Source organism: Phyllobates terribilis, unplaced genomic scaffold (genome assembly GCF_046119375.1).
Source record: "Phyllobates terribilis strain yellow unplaced genomic scaffold, ASM4611937v1 Scaffold_183__1_contigs__length_3771566, whole genome shotgun sequence".
NCBI classification, from domain to species: domain Eukaryota; kingdom Metazoa; phylum Chordata; class Amphibia; order Anura; family Dendrobatidae; genus Phyllobates; species Phyllobates terribilis.
The window spans coordinates 3,407,255-3,421,062 of record NW_027362943.1 but is presented as its reverse complement, the minus strand read 5'-3'; the positions used below and the strand labels follow the sequence as shown (position 1 = coordinate 3,421,062).

General features: G+C 44.2%; 1 protein-coding gene and 1 pseudogene across 1 annotated transcript in view; both read right to left on the bottom strand.

The window, feature by feature from the left end:
• Window positions 1–13,808, bottom strand: part of LOC141212753 (uncharacterized) — a 229,092-nt gene that overhangs the window by 72,393 nt on the left and 142,891 nt on the right. The window lies entirely within an intron of this gene.
• The window catches only part of LOC141212724 (uncharacterized), an 83,402-nt pseudogene that overhangs the window by 27,074 nt on the left and 42,520 nt on the right, over window positions 1–13,808 (bottom strand).

The window sequence follows — 13,808 nt, the reverse complement described above, 5'->3', positions numbered from 1 at the left end:
TGTGATATATTTCATAGTATATATAGATTAGTATAGATATGTGATATAGAGAGATCTCACTGTACATATGTCTCATATAAGTAAATGCACACTACATATGTGGGTATATATGTCAATCTACATATACTTGTGTGCATATTATATGTGTGTGTATTTTACACCATAAGGGCTCATAAACAGGAGAGACCCCTGTTTCAGAAACGGTATATGGGCCCTTTGCAGTACAAGGGTATGTGCACCCTATCAGTATTCGCTGTGTGCAATCCGCAGCGGCCAGATGTTACAGCATAGTGGATGGGATTTCAAGAAATCTTATGCCCACTATGCGTCTCTGTGCACATGCGGATCACCCGCGGACACGGACATGCGGCGTGTCTTTCCAGACCGCTGCATAACAATTTCTCTTGCGGAGCCGCTGGTCTATCACTACAATGTATTGGATGCAGTGAATCTGCATGGTTCAATGAACACAATGAACATAAAGTATACTGCGTTCAAATCACTGACAGTACAGATGGTGTGCACATACCCTTACAGCTCATCATAATGCACAATTCCACCTTCTCTGGAGGTAGAAATGACCCCCCCCCCCCTTGCCACTTGGCTGCACAGATTGCACCAGTGTTATGTCAACCCTGATATACATACACAAATATATATATTTTTATGTGTATGTATGTAAGTAAAAAAATTGTTATTCATATACATATATTATACACTTGAATATTTTGATGCAGCGTCAGATATGTTTATATATATATATATATATATATATATATATATATATATACAGTACAGACCAAAAGTTTGGACACACCTTCTCATTTAAAGATTTTTCTGTATTTTCATGACTATGAAAATTGTACATCCACACTGAAGGCATCAAAACTATGAATTAACACATGTGGAATTATATACTTAACAAAAAAGTGTGAAACAACTGAAAATATGTCTTATATTCTAGGTTCTTCAAAGTAGCCACCTTTTGCTTTGATGACTGCTTTGCACACTCTTGGCATTCTCTTGATGAGCTTCAAGAGGTAGTCACCGGAAATGGTTTTCACTTCACAGGTGTGCCCTGTAAGGTTTAATAAGTGGGATTTCTTGCCTTATAAATGGGGTTGGGACCATCAGTTGTGTTGTGCAGAAGTCTGGTGGATACACAGCTGATAGTCCTACTGAATAGACTGTTAGAATTTGTATTATGGCAAGAAAAAAGCAGCTAAGTAAAGAAAAACGAGTGGCCATCATTACTTTAAGAAATGAAGGTCAGTCAGTCCGAAAAATTGGGAAAAATTTGAAAGTGTCCCCAAGTGCAGTTGCAAAAACCAGATGGTGTCACTGTGCATCGGTTTAGCTGGCGGGAAGCACCCCAATTCTGGCCATTATGTAACGGGACCCGTGCTACATGAAATTATGTAACTTCCTGCATGAGTATTTATCCATCTTTCGCTGGATCTTTTATGCCGAAGGGGGGACTTGGCCACACACGCCCCTGTGATGACCTCACATGGGCTTGGCTCTAGCCTTCATGGTTTTATTAAAATATCTTATTTCTGCGATAACTCCTCGCTGGTTGATTGCAGAAGTTAGCAAGTGATGCCATATTTTTTATTACGAATTTACCTTTCTTTAGAGACTACACATGGCATATCTGTGACTGTTATTTTTGTACTTTTGCATTATAGCTCACCAGCGGGGTGTGCAGATACTGAAACATATGCGTATTGTTCCTTAGCTAACCCCACTGCTAAAAATGTGTCCCATTGCAATCGGTATTATAGAAACCCCAATATTCCATATTTCATGTCGGTGCCGGCGAGACTGCAGATTTCTGTTGAGCAAAAAGACTTTCAAAATGAGGGTGACCCTGCTATTGTGTGAAGTGTGAAAGAATTCCTTTGAAACTCAAAGGAGCTGTATCCTCCTCACCAAGGTGTCTATTCATCAACTCTGTCTTTCCATTTGATGTGCTAATTAGCCTGGACACTTGGTGGCTTCTGCTATTTGCATATGAGCAACTGGTTATAACTCTTTTGACAAATAGTATAGTGGAGGGAGGAGAGAGAAATTTTCTATGACAATATATATAAAACTATATATGAACTTTGAAGGGTTTGTCCACTATTCTAACAGCCACTTCTTAGTCTGTATGTTTACTCAATTCCAGTGCCTGCACGTTCCAATGGTGTCGGCACTGTGTCTCTCCCAGCGATTGCGTCACAGTGTGACCTCACTGGAACCCTGTGGTCAATCAGTGGTCGCTTCACTTTTCCCACCTTCTGACCAACCACTTCTATCTGTAGAACGTGAACGCTGATACTGCTTTTTCTCTTCCTCTAGATGTAAGCGATTTTTACTAAGGCGAAGACAGTGAAGCAGCCACTGACCGCCCACAAGGTTCACATAATGTTACACTGTGACAAAATCACTGGTAGACACAGAGTGCCAACACCATTGGAAGTATTCAAATCACATACTTGCACTCACATGATGCTCGCTCCCTGTGTGTGTGTGATATGAGGAATCACAAGTCTCCATTCACCCCGAGTGACTACAGACTTGTAGTCTAATGATGGACAACCCCTTCAAATTAGTCTGTTAGCAGGGTGGCTAGGCATGAGATGATGGATGGCAACTCGTTCTCATGCACCCTGATGCACAGACTGCTGTCATGGGTATAACGCTGGTTACATAGTGAATGGAACATACTCTGTGCATCTTATAGACCACAAACAGTTTATGTATCATATATCAAAGGGATTGTTCAGTACTTGTGCATTACTTTATATTTATGGCCTCTCCTTCAGATAGGTCATCACTGGGGTGGCGATACGACATCCAGCACCCTCACCAATCAGCTGTTATTGGCACCAACAGCGGAGAGATCTGCTCAGTAGCGGAGCTGCCTCACTCCCACTGTACGGCAGCCACAGTGTGGTGCTACAGATCTAACCTTGTTCATTTCCATTAGGGCAGATGTGCATTACCCGGCCATGTCCACCAGGTAGTTGACGTTGCTGTTGACGTCTGGCCGCTGATGCCAATAACTGCTGATTTTATATTTATCACCTATCCTTAGGCTAAGCCATCAATGTAAATTACTGGACAATCCCATTAAATACAGTATACTGTAAATGGAATATGCATAGTGCTAATATTAATGTCTAATATTATTGTTGGTTTTTTTTAACACTAAAATAATTTACTTTTACATGTTGTGTTTACCAATAGAACTTTTGCTGCTGAACTAATTGATTATGAATCAGAGTCAGACATTGATCCAGCTTCCGAGGTAACAATTTGTTAAGTATAATTCTACATTTTCATTCTAAGGTCTATTTAGTTGCATTATTATTATGCTAATTATGTGTTTTATTTTTGCAGGAAGAAACAGAGGATGATGGTGATGATGATCATGAAGTCAGACCAACTTCAACTCACCCCCCTCAAGGCTCTAACTCTGTAGGTATATTAGTTAGCACATAACCTTGGGATTACATTGATTTCTAATTGTTCATTGATAAAGTAATTGATTAGATCACAGTTCGGGGTCTCCTGAAGCAAAGTCTATGGTGCTGACGCCGCTGCTCCATCACAGTTTAGTAAGTGGTGGTGCCGGATGCTGCAAATCTTCTCATGTTATATTTTTATTACGTTTTTCAGCAGTACCGAGCTCCAGCTAATAACGTTTGGTGTACTGGTGTGGCAACGCTGTTCTGCATTGTACACTTTTACTTCTAAAGTATAAAGTTGAAATAAATAGTTTATCTTGGTTGCTACATTCCACCGCAATCTAATATGTATTGATGACCTATCTTAAAAAACAAAACCTCTATCAAAGGGTATAAACATATACTGTGTGTAATTTTTTTTAATCCATTCATGTTTTTAACTTATAATGTTAACCAAAATTAAGAAAACATTTTTGAAGTGCAGCTCACCAGTCTGTACCATAAGAGGAGTTATTTGTTCTTTTTAAGGGATGGCAAGCCTTGCTAGACAGACTGCAGAGTCGTGTTGATGCAGAAAACTGACTTAACCCATGGTGTTTCCAAAATGATCCACAGTGAGGAACGTCCAACTCAAACACCAGATCCACATGGAAGATTGTTGAGCACAGATAATGCTCTGCAATGCCAACAGTAGAAGAAGGCGTCTGCAGCCTTGAGTATCAATCTATGTCACATATTTTAGAAACTCACTAATGTGTGACGGACGATCCGCAGCTCAACACAGAGATTCTGTCAAGAGACTTTCAAATACGGATTATTCAGTCTGTCCGTCAACTGACAGAAAGACAATGTAATCGACATGAGAATTCATAAGTAATAATCATTAAAATGTTCTCTAAATATCAAAGGCCAGTTTATCACATACATAAAGCAAACACTGTGCTCTCATTTGAATACTTGTCCCAACCACTATACATCCTGCCCCGACCACTATACATCCTGCTCCGGCCGCTATAAACCTTGCCCCGGCCGCTATAAACCTTGCCCCGGCCGCTATAAATCCTGCCACGGCTGCTATACATCCTTGTCCGGCCGCAATACATCCTTGTCCGGCTGCAATACATCCTTGTCCGGCCGCAATACATCCTTGTCCGGCCGCAATACATCCTGCCTCAGCCGCTATACACCCTGCCCCGACCACTATACACCCTGCCTCCCAACGACTATACTCCCTGCCCCCCGACCACTATACACCCTGCCCCCTGACCACTATACATTCTGCCTCGGCCACTATACATTCTGCCTCGGCCACTATACATCCTGCCCCGGACACTATTGTCACGGACGTGGTTTGTGGAACCACTGTGCCACGGACTGCGGAGAGCCTGGAGGGGCGTGACTAAGTGAGCACCGGACTGTTCACTAGAGCCTCTGATGGTGATGTTAGACTTGGCTCCTGATGAACGCCAGATGCCACTTCAGGACAGACCAACAGACGCGCAGCACCTAGACCCAGTAGGACAGACTGGATGGAGCAGCAGGCTGGGTTTGCACCAGAGTGCAGGGGGCAGGATTTGCACCAGAGTGAAGCAGACAGGATTTGCACCAGAGTGCAGCAGGCAGGACTGGTATGCAACCTTAACAACTTAGACTGTGAAACAGGAAGGTTGCTCAGGCATCTCCCTAGTGAGGGGGAAGCAATATATATGTAATGTCCCACAGCCATTGACTGGGGACGTAATAGCAAGTGCATGTGCTGGCCCTGTAAGAGGGCGGGAGCACATGCGCACATGCCCTAAGCACATGACTGGAAGCCTTGCTGGAAGCAGACGCAGCACGGGGGAGGGATGCATCAACCGCAGCGCTGGTGAGTGAAGTGACATGCCGGAGACCCTGTGTGTCAGAGCAGGAATCCGGCGTGGTGCTAACAGTACCCCCCCTTTAATGCCCCCTCCTCTTCAAGCCATCAAGGAAGTTCTGCAGGAGAATCGGAGCGTGAATGTTCTCCTTAGGCTCCCAGGACCTCTCTTCGGGACCAAATCCCTTGCAGTCAACCAGGAAGAAAGTCTTGCCTCTCACCTTCTTCATGGCCAACATGTTCTCCACCTCAAAAACATCATCCGAGGCGGTTGGCGCGGGCGTGGTACTGGGATCCTTGAAGAAGGGGCTCAGGATGACCGGCTTCAGTAGAGATACATGGAAACAATTTGGAGTCTGTAATGAAGGAGGCAACTTCAGTTTATAGGAGACCTTTTTGATCCACTTCAGCACTTTGAAAGACTCGATAAAACGAGGACCCAACTTGTAAGAGGGAGCCTTCAGCTGGACGTACCTGGACAAGAGCCATACCTTGTTGCCAGGGCAGAAGCACGGAGGGTCCAGGCGCCTTTTGTCTGCATGTCTCTTTATACGGGTGGAGGATGCTTCTAGAGTGGCTTTGGTGTTCTCCCATAACTTTCCAAAATCCTTGGAGAGGACATATGCTGCGGGAACATCAGAAGGAACTGTCACCGGGAGGTCGAACCTCGGGTTGCCGACCGAACACAATGTAGAAAGGAGACTCTCCTGAGGCTTCACCAACGTGATTGTTGTACGAGAACTCAGCCCAGGGAAGTAATTTCACCCAATCATTGTGGTGGGCATTGACGAAGTGTCGCAGGTAGTTGCCCAGGACCTGGTTGACACACTCCACCTGCCCACTGGACTGAGGGTGATAGGCCGAGGAGAAGTCCAAGACGATATCCAGATGTTTACAGAGAACTCGCCAGAATCTGGAAGTGAACTGCGAACCTCGATTGGACACAATGTGACGAGGAAATCCGTGCAGGTGGAAAATATGTTTGATGAAGCTGTCGGCCAGTTCAGGAGCAGACAGAAGAGCAGGCAATGGGGTAAAATGCACCATTTTGGAGAAGCAGTCCACAACTACCCAGATGACAGTGCTACCCTCGGATACTGGCAAATCTGTAATGAAGTCCATTGCTATGTGCTGCCATGGACCAGATGGCATTGGTAAAGGCAGGAGAGAACCGGTAGGAAGTCGTCTGGGGACTTTATTGTGGGCATAAATCGGACAGGCAGCCACATAATCATAGATCTCCCTCCTCATAGATGGCCACCAGTAGTGGCGAGAAATCAATTGTAGAGTCTTCCTTTGTCCCGCGTGATGAGCCACCTTGGACGAGTGGCCCCATGACAAAACTCGCTCCTTCTCGGATTTAGCCACAAGGGTTTTTACAGGGGGAATTTGTGACTGGCTGACTGGAGTGACAGTAACCATCTTGGATGGTTCGATGATAAATTGAGGATCCTTCTCTTGGTCCCCAGACAGAAATGAGCAAGAGAGGGTATCAGCTCTGACATTCTTGTCTCCGGACCTGAAATGTAACAAAAAGTTAAAGCGGGCAAAAAACAAAAATCACCTGGCCTGGCGTGGATTAAATCTCTGGGCAGACTGGAGATACGCCAGGTTCTTATGGTCCGTGTAGATGACCACTGGATAGACTGCGCCCTCCAGCAGGTATTGCCACTCCTCCAAAGCCATCTTATTGGCGAGTAACTCCCAGTCACCGATGGAGTAGTTACACTGTGGAGCAGAGAAGGCCTTGGAGAAGAAACCGCAGGACATTCGTCGGCGACTCGAGGAAGATTTCTGAGTGAGCACAGCTCCAGCCCCTAACGAGGATGTGTCCACCTCTAGGAAGAACTGTTTGTTCAAATCCGGACGATGCAGAATGGGAGCGGTGGAGAAGGACTGTTTAAGAGAGCGGAAGGCTTCCTCAGCCTCAGAGGACCAGTTATTTGGATCGGCTCCTTTTTTGGTCATGGCAGAGATGGGAAAGGTCAGAGTGGAGAAGTGAGGAATGAATTGTCGATAATAGTTAGCAAAGCCAAGAAAGCTCTGCATTGCTTTGACTCCAACGGGCAGCGGCCATTTAATGATGGAAAAGGCTTTCTCAGGATCCATCCTGAGTCTGGTATCTGAGATAATGTAACCCAAGAAGGGAAGGGCGGACTGTTCAAAAACGCATTTCTCATACTTGGCGTAGAGTCGATTCTCCGTAAGACACTGAAAAACTTGCCGAACTGCTCGTCTGTGGGATGCCAGATCAGGGGAAAATACCAAAATATCGTCCAGATACACAACAACGCAGGAATAAAGCAGATCCCGGAAGATATCATTGACTAACTCTTGAAAAACTGCCGGTGCATTACTGAGACCGAAGGGCATCACTCGGTATTCATAATGTCCGTCCCTGGTGTTGAAGGCCATCTTCCACTCGTTTCCCCGGCGAATGCGGACTAGATTGTAGGCGCCTCTTAAATCTAATTTGGTGAAGATCCTGGCACCCCTTAATCGGTCAAACAATTCAGGGATCAGTGGGTTAGGGTATTGATTTTTCACCGTGATTTGGTTCAGACCACTATAGTCTATACAGGGTCGGAGTGATCCGTCTTTCTTTTTAATGAAGAAAAACCTAGCCCCAGCAGGAGAAGAGGACTTCTGAATGAACCCCCTGGCCCTATTCTCCTGAATGTAGTCCGACATAGCTTGAGTCTCAGCTGGAGATAGGGGGTAAATTCGGCCTCTAGGGGGTGTAGATCCGGGAATCAAGTCGATAGGGCACTCATATGGCCTGTGAGGTGGCAAAGTCTCTGCTTCCTTTTTGTCGAATACATCGGCAAAGGACCAATAGGCAGATGGCAAACCGGGCAGCGATGCTGAATAAGACGGGGCCTTGGCCGGACGCACTGAAGCCAGACAATTCTATTGACAGGAATGTCCCCAGCGGAGCACCTCTCCAGTCCTCCAGTCCAACACAGGTTCATGCTGTCGTAGCCATGGTAGGCCTAAGAGAAAGGCGTGAGACATGTGGAAAAGGACATAGAACACTATCTTCTCAGTATGAAGCATTCCAATACGGACCTCAAGTGGTTCAGTAGCCAGAAGAACCATCTCCCGAAGAGTTCTCCCATCGACAGATGTTATAGCCAGAGGGTTTTGTAGTGGATGAACTGGGATTTGGAAGTGATCCACTACTGCCTGGAGGATAAAATTTCCTGCTGCTCTGGAATCCATATACGCCTTCTCAATAAACTGGGATACACCGGTTGTCACAGCCACAGTAAGGGTCAGGGGTAGAGAGTTGTCTTTTCCGTCTAGGGAGGCCTCTCCTACCGACCCTAGATGCTGGAGTTTCTCCGGCTTCACCGGACAGGCTCGAATGGAGTAGTCCATGTCTCCACAATACAGGCACTGGCTTTTAGAGTGGCAATCCTTCTGACGCTGACTGGCAAGGGCAAAGCGGTCGATCTGCATGGGTTCAGGTGAAGCCTCGACAGGGGAGAGCGAAAGAAAAAGCGGCCTTTGAAAGGACTAAACCAGGCGCCGTGATCCTCTTTCACCTGCTACCTCACGGACAAGCTCTCGGAAACGAAGGTCTATACGGATGGCGAGGGCGATCAGGTCGTCGAAAGTAGTTGGAAGGTCTCGACAGGCTAGCTCATCCTTAATGTTTCCGAAAAGCCCCTCCCAGAATGTCGCCACCGAAGCTCTGTTATTCCATCCGAGTTCAGGGGCCAGAGTGCGGAAGCGTACTGCATATTGTCCCAATGATGAATTGGACTGACATAAGCGGAGAAGAGCGCAAGCTGAGGAGGTCGTTCGCCCAGGTTCATTGAATACTTTGCGGAAAGCCTCCAAGAATACTGGCAAATAGGAGATGATCGGATCCTCTGTCTCCCATAATGGGTTCAACCACGCCAGGGCCTCGCCTCCAAGGTGCGACATAAGGAATGCTACCTTTGCTCGGTCCAACAGGAAGTGGTGAGGAAGAAGATCAAAGTATAGACGACACTGATTGATGAACCCGCGGTAGAGCTTTGGATTGCCGTCAAAGTGTGGTGGAGCTGCAAGTCAGGGGCCTGGACCTCAAACTAAGCAAACAGTCTGAGAAGTTTCCGGAAAAGACATGGCTGCTTGAACATGAGGGGACTCTGGAGAGATGTTTAAGGCCTCCAACTTGGTAGTCAGGCACTGCAACTGCATTGACAACTTTTCCTGCATGCCTTTCTGTCAGCAGAGTTCTTGTTACATGGTCTGATCAGGTGGGATCCGGGGTCCAGCGGGATTCATAGCCTGGGCAAACTGTCACATAAGTGGTTTGTGGAACCACTGTGCCATGGACCGCAGAGAGCCTGGAGGGGCGTGACTAGGCGAGCACCTGACTGTTCACTAGAACCTCTGATGGTGAGGCTGGGTTTACTCCAAGTGCAGCAGGCAGGATTCGCACCAGAGTACAGCAGGCAGGATTCGCACTAGAGTACAGCAGGCAGGATTCGCACCAGACTGCAGCAGACAGGATTCGCACCAGAGTGTAGCAGACAGGACTGGTATGCAACCTTAACAACTTCGACTGTGAAACAGGAAGGTAGCTCAGGCATCTCCCTAGTGGAGAGGAAGCAATATACATTGGCTGGGGATGTAATAGCAAGTGCATGCGCTGGACCTTTAAGAGGGAGGGAGCGCGCGTGCCCTAAGCACATGACTGGAAGCCTTGCTGGAAGCAGACACAGCACGGGGGAGGGAAGCATCAACCACAGCGCGGGTAAGTGAAGTGACACGCTGGAGACCCTGTGTGTCCGAGTAGGAATCCAGCGTGGTGCTAACAACTATACATCCTGCCCCAGACATTATACATCCTGCCCCGAGCGCTATACATCCTGCCTCGGCTGCTATACATCCTACCTCGACTGCTATAAATCCTGCCCCGAACATTATACATCCTGCCCCGGCTGCTATACATCCTGCCCCGGCCGCTATACATCCTGCCCCGGCCGCTATACATCCAGCCTCGGCCGCTATACAGAGAAAATGTCAGTGAAAAAAACTGTCAATCTGCACCGCCCCATTGAAAAACATGGGTGAGTGTGTTATCCAATAAACCATCAGATAGCTCTTGTGATTTATAAGGTGGTGAGAGCCCTAATGCTAATTATCTGCAGATCACCACTATATCTGCAGGAAAATAGTGTTTATAGACTTGTTCCCTCTAATCAAAATAATTACAACCTTCTTTACATCTATACGCTATACAATGTCAAATAGAAAAATAAAATATAGGTAATTTACATTCTAACACCCAGGTATCTGTGACTATCGGCGTACAGAAGTCTCACCAGCATGAGATATGGTTTTTTGGGAGAACCCCATCGTGTGCCCATTCCTTCATGTGCAGTTAATACAATAAGAGATAAATATCCTGACCCTGAAGGGGAGGACACTGGTGTTGCGTGGCGTCCCCAACATCCACAGGTCAACCTACCCACACATATAAATTTTTAATAATATTATTTTTTTGCTTCGATTAAGCTTTAATTCACAGACTGCATATTGTCTGAGGTCGGTGACTGACAATAGTTTAGGTCTGTGACTGCAAGTATTTTACATTCGTCTGAACGAGGCTGTTTCATATGTATTGGATAGTTGAGTGTTCCAAATTTATTAGCAGTTATGTAGCATGTGTACATTCTGTAACTATTTTTTATTCGTGTTTAATGATTAATAATTAAAAAATTGAATTAATGTTTCTACTATTTAAACTATATGTTCCAATTTTTATTGTAACTTATGTTAAAATAAATACAAAATATGTTTTTGTACATGACTGGACATTTTAATTATACAAGGTTATGAAAATATTCACCGTAGATGTAGTGTTAAGTGTAAAAAATTTTTTATTAATTAACAATATTTTTAATTAAACATAATATATTTAGTACAAAAACAATAATAACTTGCTTTAAAAAAAAGTTTTTATACAAAACGTGCTGAACCAGACCATGCATTAAAAGGGTTGAGCGGTCATCAAATACAAGTCAGCAGTCACTCTGTGGCCAATCAGCCGCTTCACTCTCCCACCTTCTGACCAACCACTTAAATTTGTAGGACGTGAGAGCTGATGCTGCTTTTCCTTTTCCTCCAGATGTAAGCGATTTTTACTAAGGTGAAGACAGTGAAGGGGCCACTGGCCGGCCACAGGGTTCACATAACGTTACACTGTGACGCAATCACTGGGAGACACAGTGCCGACACCATTGGAAGTATTGTAATCACACACTTGCAGTCATATGGCCGCTCGCCCCATGTGTGTGATGTGGGAATCACAAGTCTGCATTTACATACAGTCACTACTGACTTGTTGCCCGGTGTTAAAGAACTCCTTTAACTACAAGTATTAGTTAGACTGTTATTTTTAGACATGACATGTTGTTAAACTTTAGTAGTGGGTTGCCCGCTCTTCAATAATTTGTCGTTTATCCGGCTTCGGGACAGAAGCAATATTTGGTGGTAACTCTGTGCGTTTCGATCTCCAGGTGCTTTGAAGTTCCTGTTTCATAATTCGAATGTCTTGTAGAATATCTTGATGTGGGCTCATATAAACATTTTACAACCGAGCTTTGCGTGCTTTTGAAAATTCAAGATGGTGTCTAACGCTGTCAGTGCAATAAGTTGTTTCATTGCCATGTTCCACCACAACCTTCAACCTACTAACATTCCTATTGTGGTCCAAGGCTGCCAACTGGCTGCGAGCAATCATGCCATCAATAAAGAGATGTAAACGCTTAGGCTGGTATTTTAAAAATACACTAATACAATGCCAATTCTCCTGTGTGACAGAAGTAGTTGGTCTGTCTTATGTTCCGTAGAAGATTTTTATTTTCTACTATTCCTTTCAGCAGGGTCATGGCAGTTGATGTAAGCTTCAGCCATTTGATATTGTCCAATTTCTCCGCAGTGAGTGGTAAATGCTCACATGCAATATAGGGTTCAGGACCAGACCACTCATGGATATTTTTCACATGTTGCAACATTGATTTCCATTGTAAGATCACTTGGTCAGCATTTCTTCTGCAGGTACACTATGACTACTGTTGAGCGAATTTGTTCAGCATTTTAAATTCGATGTTCAAGGGCAGAGACGATTTTTTGGCGCGAACAAGCTGGAACCCCGAACACGAGCCTGAATTTGAAATGCTGAACAAATTCGCTCAACACTAACTATGACCACCATAAATTATTAGGTTTTTTTTTTTACAAATTCTTTATTTATTGAATTTTATAGCCAAAAACATAAGGATAACACTTAGAAACATAGATCAATATAAACAAATGAACAAATAAACACATTTTTACGCAATTGGTACAAATGTTTTCAAGAACTAGTTATAGAGTCTTGACTTTATAATTGGCGTATGAAAAAAAAATATTGCATATCTAGATTTCCTCCTGATAGATAAAGGTGTCTAAAACATAGTTAGCTCATATTGTTATCTAGGTTATGTTACAAGAACCAACTTCAATAAGTAAGATGTCTGATAAGTAGATACAATGTATTATGTGGATATTAATCCACCATGTAAAGGTCCAACTATTAGAACTCTTTTTGACTTATAGGACTAGAGGAAAATATGTTTTTATATTTTAGGAATAAATTCTTGTGACCATGGCGACCAAGATTTTAAAATTAGCGTATGTGTGTGTGCCTCCCAACTCGAGATTGCTTCCATCCAGTAGATCAGTCTGACTTTGTCTTGCCATTCTGAATGCGTAGGGGGAATAGGACTTTTCCAATGTATTGGTATTAAATGTTTGGCAGCCCCGATCATTAAAGTGAGAGGGTCATGTTTTTTAAGCTGTAAAATTAGGGGAGGGGCAAGAGAGTAGGATTTCTTTTAGAGATATAAATTTGGGCATGATAAGCAGGGATCTGAGCAGGGCTGTGGAGTCGGAGTTGTGGAGTCAGAGTCGGAGTTAGTTTTGGTCGGAGTCGGTAGAAATGTACCGACTCCCATCTCCAGCTTTTAAAAAAATGTATTAATATTTCAGAATTGAACTTTCATATGAATTTTATAAATGTTACTCAAATATATATGTTCTATCAAACTATGAACAACAGTGATAAGCAGTTCTGCTGGAGATAGAGACATTTCTTACTTCTTGTGTGTCACTGTTCTCCACTGCCCTTATCTAATCTTATACTTGGTTAACTTCATGCTGCCCCAACCCCCCTACTTACAATGTATGAAACTGAAAGTGAAAATGTGTTGCAAATTCTTAGTAGTAAAGCTCCTCCTCTAGACTAGATGTTTACTAGGTGTGCATCTTCCAAGCATCTCACAGCTGCTACTCAGAAGAGGAAGACTGTAAGAAGTATTATCCTTTCAACAAACTTTGCATCAGTTAACTGTGAGTACATGAGGAATAACAGTATTACTGACCACTATATCAGTTGTACGACCTGGCAATAATTTTGTACAATTGTTTTTAGGAAAAACAATTGTCATTTGGAT